Genomic DNA, 13348 nt, shown 5'->3' with positions numbered 1-13348 from the left:
AGATGTAATTGCGAAATTACTTGAATATTGCCGTTATTTGTTATGAGACTTACTACTACTACTACTACTACTACTACTACTACTACTACTACTACTACTACTACTACTACTAATAATAATAATAATGAATTTTATGAAGCATGTGTTTCTGTAATATATATATATATATATATATAATATATATATATATATATATATATATATGTATATATATATATATATATATATATATATATATATATATTATATATATGTATTACGAACTTCTATTTGTTTCCTAAGCTGGAGAAAGTTTATTGAGATAAAGTTTCCTCAGCCTGGCTATCACGCATAGTTGTTCAGAGTTGTTGTTACGCTGTTATTACTGATGTTGTTGGGGTTATTGATTTTTTTACGCGTGTTATAGTTGTTGCTTTTGATATGAATGTTATGAAACATTTTACATGTCCGTGGAAGGTAACGCGAGAATAAAACCCTTAGTCATTTTTGATATTGCAAAATAGGAAGAGATTAAGTACACTAAAATAGCAAAATAAATCCGTGATTATATAAATGAAATTCATTTCAGATCCACATACTGTTATTGTGACCATTTTATTTGTAGTTTTTCATGTAGAAGCCACATTTTAAGGGTTTTGTTTTATAAAAGCCATATTTTTAAGGTTTTATTTTCTTATGAAACCATCATTTTTAAGGTTGTGTTCCTTATAGAAGCTACATTTGTAAGGTCTGCTCTTTCTTATAAAGCCACATTTTCAAGGTCTGTGGTTTTCTTAAAAAGGTCTGTGCATTTCTTATAAAGGTCTGTGCTTTTCTTAAAAGGTCTGTATTTCTTATAAAGGTCTGTGCTTTTCTTATAAAGGTCTGTACTTTTCGTATAAAGATCTGTGCATTTCTTATAAAGATCTGTGAATTTCTTATAAAGGTCTGTGTTTTTCGTATAAAGGTCTGTGCTTTCCTTAGGAAGGTCTGCGCATTCCTTTTAAAGGTCTGTGCATTTATTATAACGGTCTGTGGTTTTCTTAGAAAGGTCTTTGCTTTTCTTATAAAGGTCTGTGCTTATCTTATAAAGGTCTGTGTTCTCCTTATAAAGGTCTGTGTTCTCCTTATAAAGGTCTGTGTTCTTACAAAGCCACATTTTCAAGGTCTGTAAAACCTCATTTCCAAGGTCTGTGTTCTCCCCGTAAAAGCCGAGGGTCTTTTGCCAGTTGTAGTTTATGTGAATCTGATTGACAGTAGACCGGACATCCTCTTCACTGCAGGTGCATTGTTAGTACTGATGCTATTGTGTACTAATAGCCCCCGGGATTTTTTTTTTTTTTTTTTTTTTTTTTTTTTTTTTTTTTTTTGCGAATAACGAGGTTTCCTCTTATTCTCGTAACTAGGTCACAATCATGTTTTTGTAGTACGGGCTATAGCGAAATGTAGTAACTGATGGTGTTAGTATTTTTCACACTTTTTTTTTTTAAAGAAAAGGAAAATGTTCACATGATTTAGGTTATTTAGATTTTGACCCCTGATTATTATTATTATTATTATTATTATTATTATTATTATTATTATTATTATTATTATTAAAGGCTCATGCTGCTTCAGCTGCATTGATTTTGAAGGGATATTATTATTATTATTATTATTATTATTATTATTATTATTTTTTTTGCTCTATCACAGTCCTCCAATTCGACTGGGTGGTATTTATAGTGTGGGGTTCCGGGTTGCATTCCTGCCTCCTAGGAGTCCATCACTTTTCTTACTATGTGCGCCGTTTCTAGGATCACACTCTTCTGCATGAGTCCTGGAGCTACTTCAGCGTCTAGTTTTTCTAGATTCCTTTTCAGGGATCTTGGGATCGTGCCTAGTGCTCCTATGATTATGGGTACAATTTCCACTGGCATATCCCATATCCTTCTTATTTCTATTTTCAGATCTTGATGCATATCCATTTTTCCCTCTCTTTCTCTTCAACTCTGGTGTCCCATGGTATTGCGACATCAATGAGTGATACTTTCTTCTTGACTTTGTCCATCAACGTCAGGTCTGGTCTATTTGCACGTATCACCCTATCCGTTCTGATACCATAGTCCCAGAGGATCTTTGCCTGATCGTTTTCTATCACTCCCTCAGGTTGGTGTTCGTACCACTTATTACTGCAAGGTAGCTGATGTTTCCTGCACAGGCTCCTGTGGAGGACTTTTGTTACTGAATCATGCCTCTTTTTGTACTGATTCTGTGCAAGTGCCGGCCATTCGCTTGCTATGTGGTTTATGGTTTCATTTTTCGTATTGCACTTCCTACATATGGGAGAGATGTTATTTCCGTCTATCGTACTTTGAACATATCTGGTTCTTAGGGCCTGATCTTGTGCCGCTGTAATCATTCTGAAAGTTTCCTTCTTTAGCTCTCCCCTCTGTAGCCATTGCCAATTGTCATCACTGGCTAGTTCTTTAGTCTGTCTCATGTATTGTCCGTGCATTGGTTTTTTGTGCTATTCATCTGTTCTGTCTGTCATTCTCCTGTCTCTGTATATTTATGGGTCTTCGTCTACTTTTATTAGTCGATCTTCCCATGCACTCTTTAGCCACTCGTCTTCACTGGTTTTCAGATATTGCCCCAGTGCTCTGTTCTCGATGTTGACGCAGTCCTCTATACTTAGTAGTCCTCTCCCTCCTTTCGTGTTATGTATAGTCTGTCCGTATTTGCTCTTGGGTGTAGTGCTTTGTGTATTGTCATATGTTTCCTGGTTTTTTCTGATCTATGGTGCGAAGTTCTGCCTTCGTCCATGTCGAACTATTCCTGCGCTGTCATTTCTTTTGGGATTACTAGCACTGCCCCATGTGTTTATGGCTTTTATCCATATTTCCGGCCGGGTTGAGTTTTGACTTGAGTATCGCCTTGAGTTCTGCATATATTCTTCTTTCCTGATCGTGTCCTTCATCTCTTGGTGTTTTATATCCCCTCCTTCCATTATTCCCAGGTATTTGTATCCTGTCTCATCTATGTGTTTGATGTTGCTCCCATCTGGTAGCTTTATCCCTTCAGTTCTTGTTACTTTGCCTTTTTGTATGTTGACTAAGGCACATTTTTCTATTCCAAACTCCATTATTATTATTATTATTATTATTATTATTATTATTATTATTATTATTATTTGAAATAGCACAACTAGCTCCCCCCCCCTCCCCCCCCCTCTCTCTCTCTCTCTCTCTCTCTCTCTCTCTCTCTCTGTGAAACTTCAGCCGTCAAGATTTAATAATGAAACCGGGGTTTAGTAAGATGTTACTGGAGTCTTGTTTTCTTGTTTATAATGTATTTCTAATATTATTATCTTCTCTTCCTCCAGGTACTGTTTATCTCTCGGTGATTGGTAGTCAAGGATATAATTCTTCAGGTATGGTTTTTGTTATTTTTTTGTTATTTATTTTTTTTTTTTTGCAACCTTTTTTCCAATAATTTTTGGCAGTCTTTTGTTTTTTAAACGATCAAAAAATTAAATTGCATTTTTTACTCAAAATGTACTTGCTAAATTTGAGGTAATTTCATTTTTGAATTTTTGTTTGATTTTTATTAGTTTTGCAACTTGTCTTCCAATATGTTTTCGCTTAATTTTATATCTGAAATAAACAGGAAAAAAATTGAAGTTGCATTTTTTACGTAAGATGAAATTGCTTAATTTGAGGCAATGTAATTTGATTTTGAAGATATTTCTTATATCCTCGCACCTCATTTTGCAGTTGGGAAATCCAGTGGCGTTTTGTGGCCCTTGAATCGGGACGAAAAATGACAGGGATTTTTCCTTATGTAACCCCATCCGGATTAAGTGCAAATTTCGCACTCCAGAACTGACGGTATATTAGAGGCTGGTGCATTACGTTGCAATGCCCGTTATTATTATTATTATTATTATTATTATTATTATTATTATTATTATTATTATTATTATTATTATTATTATTATTGAAAATACGCATAATTACATCAATCTTGCTACACGATTGTGTACTGTGGATTATTATTATTATTATTATTATTACCTAAAATAGTTAGCTTTATTTTCACAGTATTTTAAAATATTTTGTTTACCTTGTGCATTTTCTCGGCTATAGATTTTATAAATGAAATAAAAAGAGATTAGCATTGGTAAAACACGTATTTACGCCGAGTTTCCAGGTAAACAGCTTATATATGTCTGAAATTTCTCGCAAACTCGAAAGGTGTTAACATCATTATATAAGCCTTGGTTTTTATACCAGGGGAATCGGAATGGTGAGGATTTATTTATTTATTTATTTCGTTTGGTTTGAGTGAGTTCTTCTATTTCAATGCTTTTGATTATCCTGGACCTGTCTGATACTAGTCGGATTAATTTAAAGCAACGTTTTGGTTCTCTCTCTCTCTTTTTGGCGGCGGGGCGTGGGGGGTAGGGGGAGTGACTTGCTGGAGCGGATGTGTGGGTTCAGCTGTATGAAATCCTTCTGATGGTTTTATTAAACTGAACTTAGTTAGATTTCACAGTTAAAGGATACATAACCATTCTATGGAGGCTTGGTGGAGTTAACAAATGATAATGGCTTGATAATAGAATTGCATTTCTGGATGTGTGCCGAAGAGAGAGAGAGAGAGAGAGAGAGAGCTTGATTTATAGAACAATATATCTTAGAGGTAGATGCATGTAGACAGATAGAGAAAAAAGAATGAGTTTGTTCAAGGCAAAACTGACGTTTGAATAGAATTGCCTTTTGAATTTTGAGGTCGAGCGATGAGCTACATTTTATTGTAGACTTGGTTTGTATCAAGGTTTATATTTTGCATTTTGGAATCACCGTTTTCAGGCGGATTTGGTGACTTAATCAATTTCGTACGTTATGACGTATTTACGTTTTGAGTTAGACTTTGGAAATTTCTTAAATATTATTATATATTAGTCAACTCTATTTAGGCAAATCCTGGCTCTCTATGGGGAAAATGCATGTTGTTTTTAACGAAGGAAAATTGACCAGACTTGCAGACCACGTTCAGGAAATCCAACAATTTTTTTGTTGGATTTCCTGATTTGAATAAGAGTTCCTTATTCAAATCAGACAAGTTAGTAAGGAGAAAGGAAGGTGATAATGAGAACGATCTTGACTATTCTTCTCTTTTTCAGTTTCTTTTTTATCCTCTATTGTGATCTTTTGTGTGTGTGTGTGTGTGTGTGTGTGTGTGTGCAGACAAGCGATGTCACAAAGTTTGGTCATTTAAAAAAAAAGTTTGAAGTATCCGTTTCCGTACGATCTACCTAATTGGCACCAGTTTCTGAAACTACCGAAGACTGAATACGGATTGAAAGGCGAAATTCAGCGGAAAGTTTTGGGGATTGGTTGAATGAACTTCAGAGAATATCCTGGGAACATGTTCTGATTTTCCTTTATTTTATTTATTTATTTATTTTTTTTTTTTTTTTTTTCAAGTCCAGGAAGTCCCGATTCTTTGTTTTAAGTATAATGGCGGGAAGATTTTTATTGTCGTTTGTAAGTTTCATTTAGCTTTTTGTCATTTTTATTCTTGTTTGATGTTTTGTAGAAAAGCATTGGACTCTTCTACTGTTTTATATTTATTATTCATATATGCTTGTATATTCATTGTGTATGTTTATTTTCGCTGTTTATATATGATTTATATCTTCGCTGTTTAGTTTTCTAGAGTCACACGTGGGTATTCTGTTCTGTATAGCCTCGCTCGGCTAGTCGGTATATACCCTTTTCAGACATAGTATTGCAAAAGCTGGAGTCGAAGATACAAAAATGAATTAAAAATAAATCATCTCTGTTTAGTCTCGAGAAAAGACTCACGGTGAATAGATTCCTGAACCTGTTCAGACTTCATTTGTTGGGCCTGGAAGCCAAAAAAGCTTTTAAATGATAGCTGACGCTGTCGGGAAAATTTGTGCTTCCTGTTCGCAGCAAGTTTATTTAGTGTAAAGTTCTAGACCCAGTGCCCTTTCCTTAAACACACCCTTCCCCCATGAGGTTGCATACCCCGTACAAGGGAAAAAAAAAAAAAAAAAAAACCCTCCCTCGGTAGGTTAACTGGAGGGGAAGATTCCATTTAGTACTTTTTAATCCCCCCATAGGTTTCTACCCTGTACTTTTTAACCCTCCCCCCTGCCCCAGGTAAGGTAACTGGAGGGGGAAGATGTGATCGATCCATGGTTGTTACAAGTGCGAGCCCAGTTCTCCGTTTTGATCATTCATTTCAGCTCTCTTAAAAAATAATTAGTTTCAGCTTAGCGTGTTCGATTAAGGACCGTGGAAAATAAAAAGACCTATACAAACGAAAACTTCATAGGAAAAGTTGACAGGAAACTGAAATCCACTCGTATTGAAATGAAAAGGGTCGTTTGACTCGGAAAATCGCCCATACAGCGATGTTCCGTTTTGTCTGCGAGTCGCCGTAATCGGTAGACTAATGAGAAAAGTTGAGTTTCCGCTTATTTTCAGACTGAGGCGGCTTTTGACTGGATTTTTTTTTTTTTTTTTTTTTTTTTTTTTGTGTGTTGGTGCCTGGGGGCGTGGGAGGAAGGTCTTAATTATTCAGATGCTTTGTTAAAAGATTCTTTCTTATGGTCGCTTTGTTTTATAAGTGTTGAGAAGGAGAAGAGAGACGATGAGAGAGAGTGAGTGATTTGATTTAGGGAACGCTATTCCGAAGAAGAGAGAGAGAGAGAGAGAGAGAGAGAGAGAGAGAGAGAGAGAGCGAGCGAGGCTTGATTTATGGAACAATATTTCTTAAAGGTAGGTACATGCTACAGACACAGAGACAGAGAGAGAAAAAAGAATGAGTTTGTTCAAGGGAAAATATCTGAACGTCTCTGTTGTTCCGTGTCATTACAGAGACCGTAGAACGTCTTCTCTTTTCATCCCTTTATAAGCCCCCCCCCCCCCCCCCCCTTCCCTTCCCTTCCCTTCCCTTCCCTTCCCTTCCCTTTTCCCCCTTCCCTTCCCTTCCCTTCCCCCTCTTTCTATAGGATCTAATACTCATTTTGTAGATGAAGAGGATTTGGAAGGCTCCTTTATATACACTGTCAGTGATACTTTTTGATGCGAGAGTTCTCCTTTATTCGTTTGGGTATTCCTGGTTTCAGTTATGTATTCTTTGGATAGGCCTCGGGTGCATAGTTATTATTATTATTATTATTATTATTATTATTATTATTATTATTATTAGTATTAGTGGTTAGTAGTAGTAGTTATTGATCGCATTCCTTAATTTAGTCTCCAGTACACTGTATTATTTGATTATTATATTATTATCATTATTACTCTCTCTCTCTCTCTCTCTCTCTCTCTCTCTCTCTCTCTCTCTCTCTCTCTCTCTCTCTCTAGTTGTAAATATACGCGAGGGACTGGAGATTTTTTTTTTTTAAGACGTATCCTGGTCTTGACATAGACTGAGTCTGCGGTGTTTAGATTTAAATGTTACTAGTAGCCAGAGTCAAAATATATAGGGTCTGCTCACGAGGCGGTACTAAAACCTATCCCCGCCCCTTGTGAAACGTCATCAGTTACAAAAGGACCATATCTTTATGAAACTATATTTACGATAACATTTCATATAACTATTTTTGCGATGGCGTTTTTTAAAGATAAATTTTCCTCTTATTGCATGTTGCCGTATACTACGTTAAAGTTCAAAGAATGTTCTTTCAAATGATATATGGCGGCATTACAATTACGATTACTTCAAACCCACAAACGCGCACAGAAAAAATTATCTAGGCACACAAAAATGTGCAATTACTTCATCCGTCAACCCTAAACTACATTAACGTTTCGTAGCGTATCTGACTAACGAATGATGGCTAGAAAGAAACTGATGATTAGAAAGAAAACAAACTGAAAATGGATTAGAAAGGCTGATAAAATTTACTATATAATGCATAAATAAAATTGATAGGTGTTCTCAGAAATTTTCGAGGAATTCTAGGTCAAAGACGGACCATAATTTTTAAATTTTATGTAGATAATTATTTACCACATTTTTCTTACATAATTTTTCATCTTATTACATTTTGCCATATACCATGTAAAAGTACAAAGAATGCCCTTATTTCAATTGGTATTATGACACATTACAATTACAATTATTTTTCAAACCCATAATCTCGCACAGAAAAAATATCTACGCACGCAAAAAAAAAAATTAAAAATTAAAAAATAAAAAATTAAGCGTTCCTGGGAGATCTGAAATGTAGCCCCGCCCCTTGTGAAACGTCATCAGATAATCCAGCCGGATTGACGAATACCTTTTTGTACTTTTTCCGAAAATATTATAATCGTTTGAGGCATGCATAATTAATACCTATATGTATACAGTTTGTGTTATGTGTAAAACTTGAGTGTTCCGGAAGTATATTTATGTGATATTGAAGTGCTAATGAAAATTTGGGAAATGGGATGTGTTTTCCCTGTATCATTTTTCTTCATCATTTATTCCTTTGATACCTCATAATATTATTGTATATAATGTAACTCTTATACTTTTGATATTGTTTTCTTTTTTGTGGTGAAGTCGTGCAAATGCAACTGCCATTTTTTACACTGCCTGTATCCACATTTTCTTTGTATTTATTGTAAGTACTCGTAATAAGATTTGGAAAATATAATTAATCTATCATTCTAACCTTTAGCATAAAAAAAGTTGCTTTTCAAAGTGAGGTATGAACACAGTGACAGAACTAAGTACATTTCTTAAGAATTATTTAAAAGCTTGATAATATTAGTACCTGAGAGAGAGAGAGAGTAGAGAGAGAGAGAGAGAGAGAGAGCGAGGAGAGAGTAGAGCGCAGTGAGTTGTCATGTTATAAAAAAATGGACTTGAAGAGAATACAGCAAAAAATAGTAAGTAAATAAATAAGTAAAGAATAAACATATGAAGAAAGCTGGAGCAGCTGTGTGTGTTCAAACTGGTATATTTTATGTGCAATAAAACAAGGCTTGGTGACTAAAGGAGAGAATGGTTATTAAAAAAAATCAAACGTGACCTCTCTACAGATTTTATCAAGATTTTATGAAAAACACCATGCGATATAGATTAAATGTATAAAAACTAAGGGTTCTTTAAGTAAATCAATGGAGAAGCCCGGGTAGTGTTACTCTTGTGACGTCACAGTATTAGCTCCGCCCCCACTGCCGAGTTGAGCAGACCCTATATACTTTGAATGGGTATTAAAATACATCAAGCATGTGACCAATTTACAGATTTTATCAAGATTACCATGCGATATGGATTAAATGTGTAAAAACTAAAGCTTCTTTAAGTAATTCAATGGAGACGCACGTGAAGTGTTACTCTTCTGACGTCACAGTATTAGCTCCGCCCCCACTGCCGAGTTGAGCAGACCCTATATACTTTGACTCTGCTAGTAGCATGAATTCCTCCTACGGTTCTTTCATGGACGCAATTGACCCATTTGAAGTGTTCCGAAAGACAATTCTTACAATTGTCATTTGGTAATTTGTAATTTTTGTAATATTTCATTTACTCTGGATTTTGGTTACGTTTGTGGGATGTCTGTTGTAGAATTTAGATACACGTTTTACATTTATTTTTCATTCAATTTACGGGGCCCGGGACTGTTATCTGTGTGATGAAATTTTGCACTACTCTTTACGCATGTACTCTCTTTAGCCAATGTAAAAGTAATAAATACAATTAAGGTTATATCGGTTTCAGATTGTTCTGTTGATGCTGGAATACGGAAATTTAGTGATTAAGGCAAATTGGACTGGATTCTGTTATGATTTGTTTTTATTTATTTGTTTATTTACTTTCCTAATCATCACGTTTAGTAGGAGATAAGCGTCATTGAAATGGCCGTTACCTTGTTACTCCCATAATTATTTTTGTCCATTTTATGTTTCTTTCCCTTCTTCCTAGATTGGTTCCTTCCAGCCTTTCTTCCTTCTTTTGTTTTTGTTTTCTTTTTGCAGACTTGGACCATCAGCCTTCTCTCTCTCTCAAAAAAAAGTAAAAAAATATAATGGGGGGTGTTTAAAAAAATTAAATGACCTCCCTTGCTGTCGGTCCTTACGAGAGAGAGAGAGAGAGAGAGAGAGGAGAGAGAGAGAGAGAGAGAGAGAGAGAAAGGGCACATTACCCACTGAAGACTTCCCATACCTGTGATTGTCAGGAAGGAGGCAGAGATGGAGGTGGGGAGGAATGGTGGAGGTTGAGGTGTTGTTGTTGTGTGTGTGTGTGTGGGGTGGGGGGGGGGGGGGGGGGGGGGTGGGGGGGGGGGGGGGGGGGGGGGGGGGTGGGGGGGGGGGGGGGGGGGGGGGGGGGGGGGAGGGGGGGCCGTTCGGTGGGACCGTGTAAGAACAGTCGCCCTGGAAGAGAGAAGGCTACGGTTACTGTTACATCACTGCCAGGTGATGGCCGTCAGCGGCTGTAAGGCGATAGTAGTACAGTATTTTCACTCTGTGGTGTGTGTGTACGTAAATGTGTAGGTTTGTATGTATGCGCGTGTGTGTATACTCATAAACATTCCTCTCGGTGCCTCCCGGATCTCCTTGTGCCTGTCAAGACCAGCCAGTTTTGTCATCGGTTTTGGGTGTTGGTTTATTCATTTGTTTATGTATTTATTCAGCCGGAAGTCTTTTCCTCTGGTAGTGTCTGGCTCCTAAGAAATCTAGAACGGTTTTTACAGTGTTTGTACGTTGAAGGCATTTCAGTCGCTGGTGTTGTACTAGGAGGTACGGAATACATACACATATACAAATATATATATATATATATATATATATATATAAAATATATATATATAGTATGTAGTATATATATACTATATATATATATATATATAGATATATTATATATATAATATATATATATATACTAAGAAATCACAAAAAATAAGGCACGTGATTTTTGTTTATTTAGCTTAAGCCACTGGGAAAATTTTTTTCTTTCTTTTTTAAATCTTCCCAGTGGCTTCAGCTTATATATATATATGTGTATATATATTATACATATACAGATACATATACATATACATATACATATACATACTATACATATACATAATGTATAACTGAATCACGATAGTTTGGAACGTGATAAATCCGTAAATAAAGGTTTATCTGCTGAGTAAAGGACGTTGAACGTCGAAAGATCTTGCAGAAACTCCGTTGTTTATTTTTCCTTCGTGGCTTATACCTTATATATATATATATGATCCTACAAATTGATTGATAAATATAAGTAGTTAGTGAGGGTCTTGTCCTTTAATCCCAAAATCGGTAAATGTATATACGGTGTAAGATCTATCCCTTATCAAAAAATATATATATATAAAAAGGAAGCTTATCGTTATGTATGCATGTAAAAACCGCGGCTTCTAATGGAGATCCCTTTTGGTGCGTGCATTTTTAAAACCCTGTTGGCTAAAAATACCTGGGGCCCTTGTGAATACAGTGTATGCAGGTGGAAGTTTTTTTTTCTTTTTGTAAATATAGATAAATTGACTCAACTCACACACACACACACACATATATATATATGTATATATATATATATATATATATATATATATATATATATATATATATGTAGATAGGATATATAATTAATATGAATGTGATATATGTACGTACAACGCATGCAGACACATTATTTATATGATATATATATATATATATATATATAAGATATAATAATTATTATATTATATATATATACAGGTACGAACACAAAAACACAAATACACGATGTAGGAGTACATACAAATTCGAAAACACGAACGCAAGCAAATATAGTATGGATATGTTGTAGGCGAGGTCTTAGCGCACTGCGATTTCTTAACTCGTTACTAAGCTGATTAGCGGAGTGACCAGTTACAAATTTAAAGCTTGATAGACGGATGTTGCGTTTACAGAATCGCCCTTCAGTTATCTTAAGCCTTATTATAATATATATATAATAATATTTTTATATATATATATATATATATATATATATATATATATATTATATCATATATACATACACACACATGCAGAGAGAGAGAGAGAGAGACACGTTGGTGTTAAGATTTGAATTTCCGGTATTCTTCTACGGGAGCAAGAGAATAGATTTATTAAACCTTTGTAAATAGAGGCATCTTCTCTCTCGTAGAGGGTTTCCGTCTCAAGGGATTCACAACCCATTAGCGCTTCGTTTCCTCTTTGAAATCGTTGCATTTAGTGTTTCAAGACATAATAATTTTAATGTTATTTTTCATTAGGACCCTTGATTCATTGCGATTATGTAGTGCCGATTATGTGGTGCCTCTCGTGGGCCATTGTATAGCATGATCTTAATCGCTTAAGCACCATAGATTAGCAACAACATTACCGAAGTAGAAGCAAAATATACACTATTTTCAGTGATCAGTCAAAGGTCAGTAGAGTTGAATTTTTCGTACTCCGTTATTCTTCCCCCCAGGTGGGAAATTAAATCATTATTTTTGTCTGGTAATAAGTCGTTGTTTTGTGGAGGTATAGAAATATCGTAAAATTCCTTCTCTTTTCTAGTTATTGGTTTCTTGCCTACTTGTGAATTGAGTTTCTATGTAGTCTTAAGGATATTGATTTCTCTTGTTATCTAGTTATGTATTAATTAGTTGATTTTTTTTTATGTGTGGGTTTTTTTCCTTCTGTTTCCATTTACCTCCTCTTACTTCGTCCCTATGAGCGCCATATTCTTTGGAAGCTTGAATTGATGGGCTTGTTCCATATGAGTAGGTTTCATCTTCTGAATAATAATAATAATAATAATAATAATAATAATAATAATAATAAAAAAAGCGCCTCAGTGGCGTGGTCGGTATGATGTTGGCGTACCACCTCGATGGCTGCGAGTTCGATTCTCGGTCATTCCATTAATGAGTGAGTGATGTGTATTTCTGCTGTTAGAAGTTCACTCTCGACGTGGTTCGGAAGTCGCGTAAAGTCGTTGCTCCCGTTGCAGAATAACCACTGGTTCCATGCATCTTAAAAACACCATACAAACAACAATAATAGTAGTAATAATAATAATAATAATAATAAGTGGTTCATCGCAGTAATAAAGTGTGGTCGTTTTCATTTACAGCGTCTTTCGTCTGCCAGAAGAAAATATTGTATGTGTTTGTGTACTTGAGGTGTTCGGTCAAGCAGGAAATCGCGTTCCTTGGAGCGAACACTTTTCAACTTTTTCCCCTCTTAAAGAAAATTCTCTCTCTCTCTCTCTCTCTCTCTCTCTCTCTCTCTCTCTCTCTCTCTCTCTCTCTCTCTCTCTCTCTCTCTCTCTCTCTCTCTCTGTAAATTAGGAGGGGTCTCTGATCCCTGAT

General features: G+C 35.4%; 1 protein-coding gene across 7 annotated transcripts in view; it reads left to right on the top strand.

Moving 5' to 3' along the window:
- LOC135213543 (rho guanine nucleotide exchange factor 18-like) overlaps positions 1 to 13348 on the top strand; it is a 1147377-nt gene that overhangs the window by 91203 nt on the left and 1042826 nt on the right. For 5 of the 7 annotated variants that reach the window (XM_064247500.1, XM_064247499.1, XM_064247497.1 and 2 more), the window contains exon 2: positions 3344 to 3391. The exons of the other annotated variants lie outside the window; for them this stretch is intronic. The gene's annotated coding sequence lies outside the window, so the exon portion shown is untranslated. The remainder of the gene's footprint in view (positions 1 to 3343; positions 3392 to 13348) is intronic. 7 annotated transcript variants of the gene reach the window in all.

This window comes from Macrobrachium nipponense, chromosome 43, assembly GCF_015104395.2.
Source record: "Macrobrachium nipponense isolate FS-2020 chromosome 43, ASM1510439v2, whole genome shotgun sequence".
Classification (NCBI taxonomy): Eukaryota; Metazoa; Arthropoda; class Malacostraca; order Decapoda; family Palaemonidae; genus Macrobrachium; species Macrobrachium nipponense.
The sequence above is the reverse complement of the archived record's forward strand: the minus strand, read 5'-3'. Positions and strand labels throughout refer to the sequence as shown.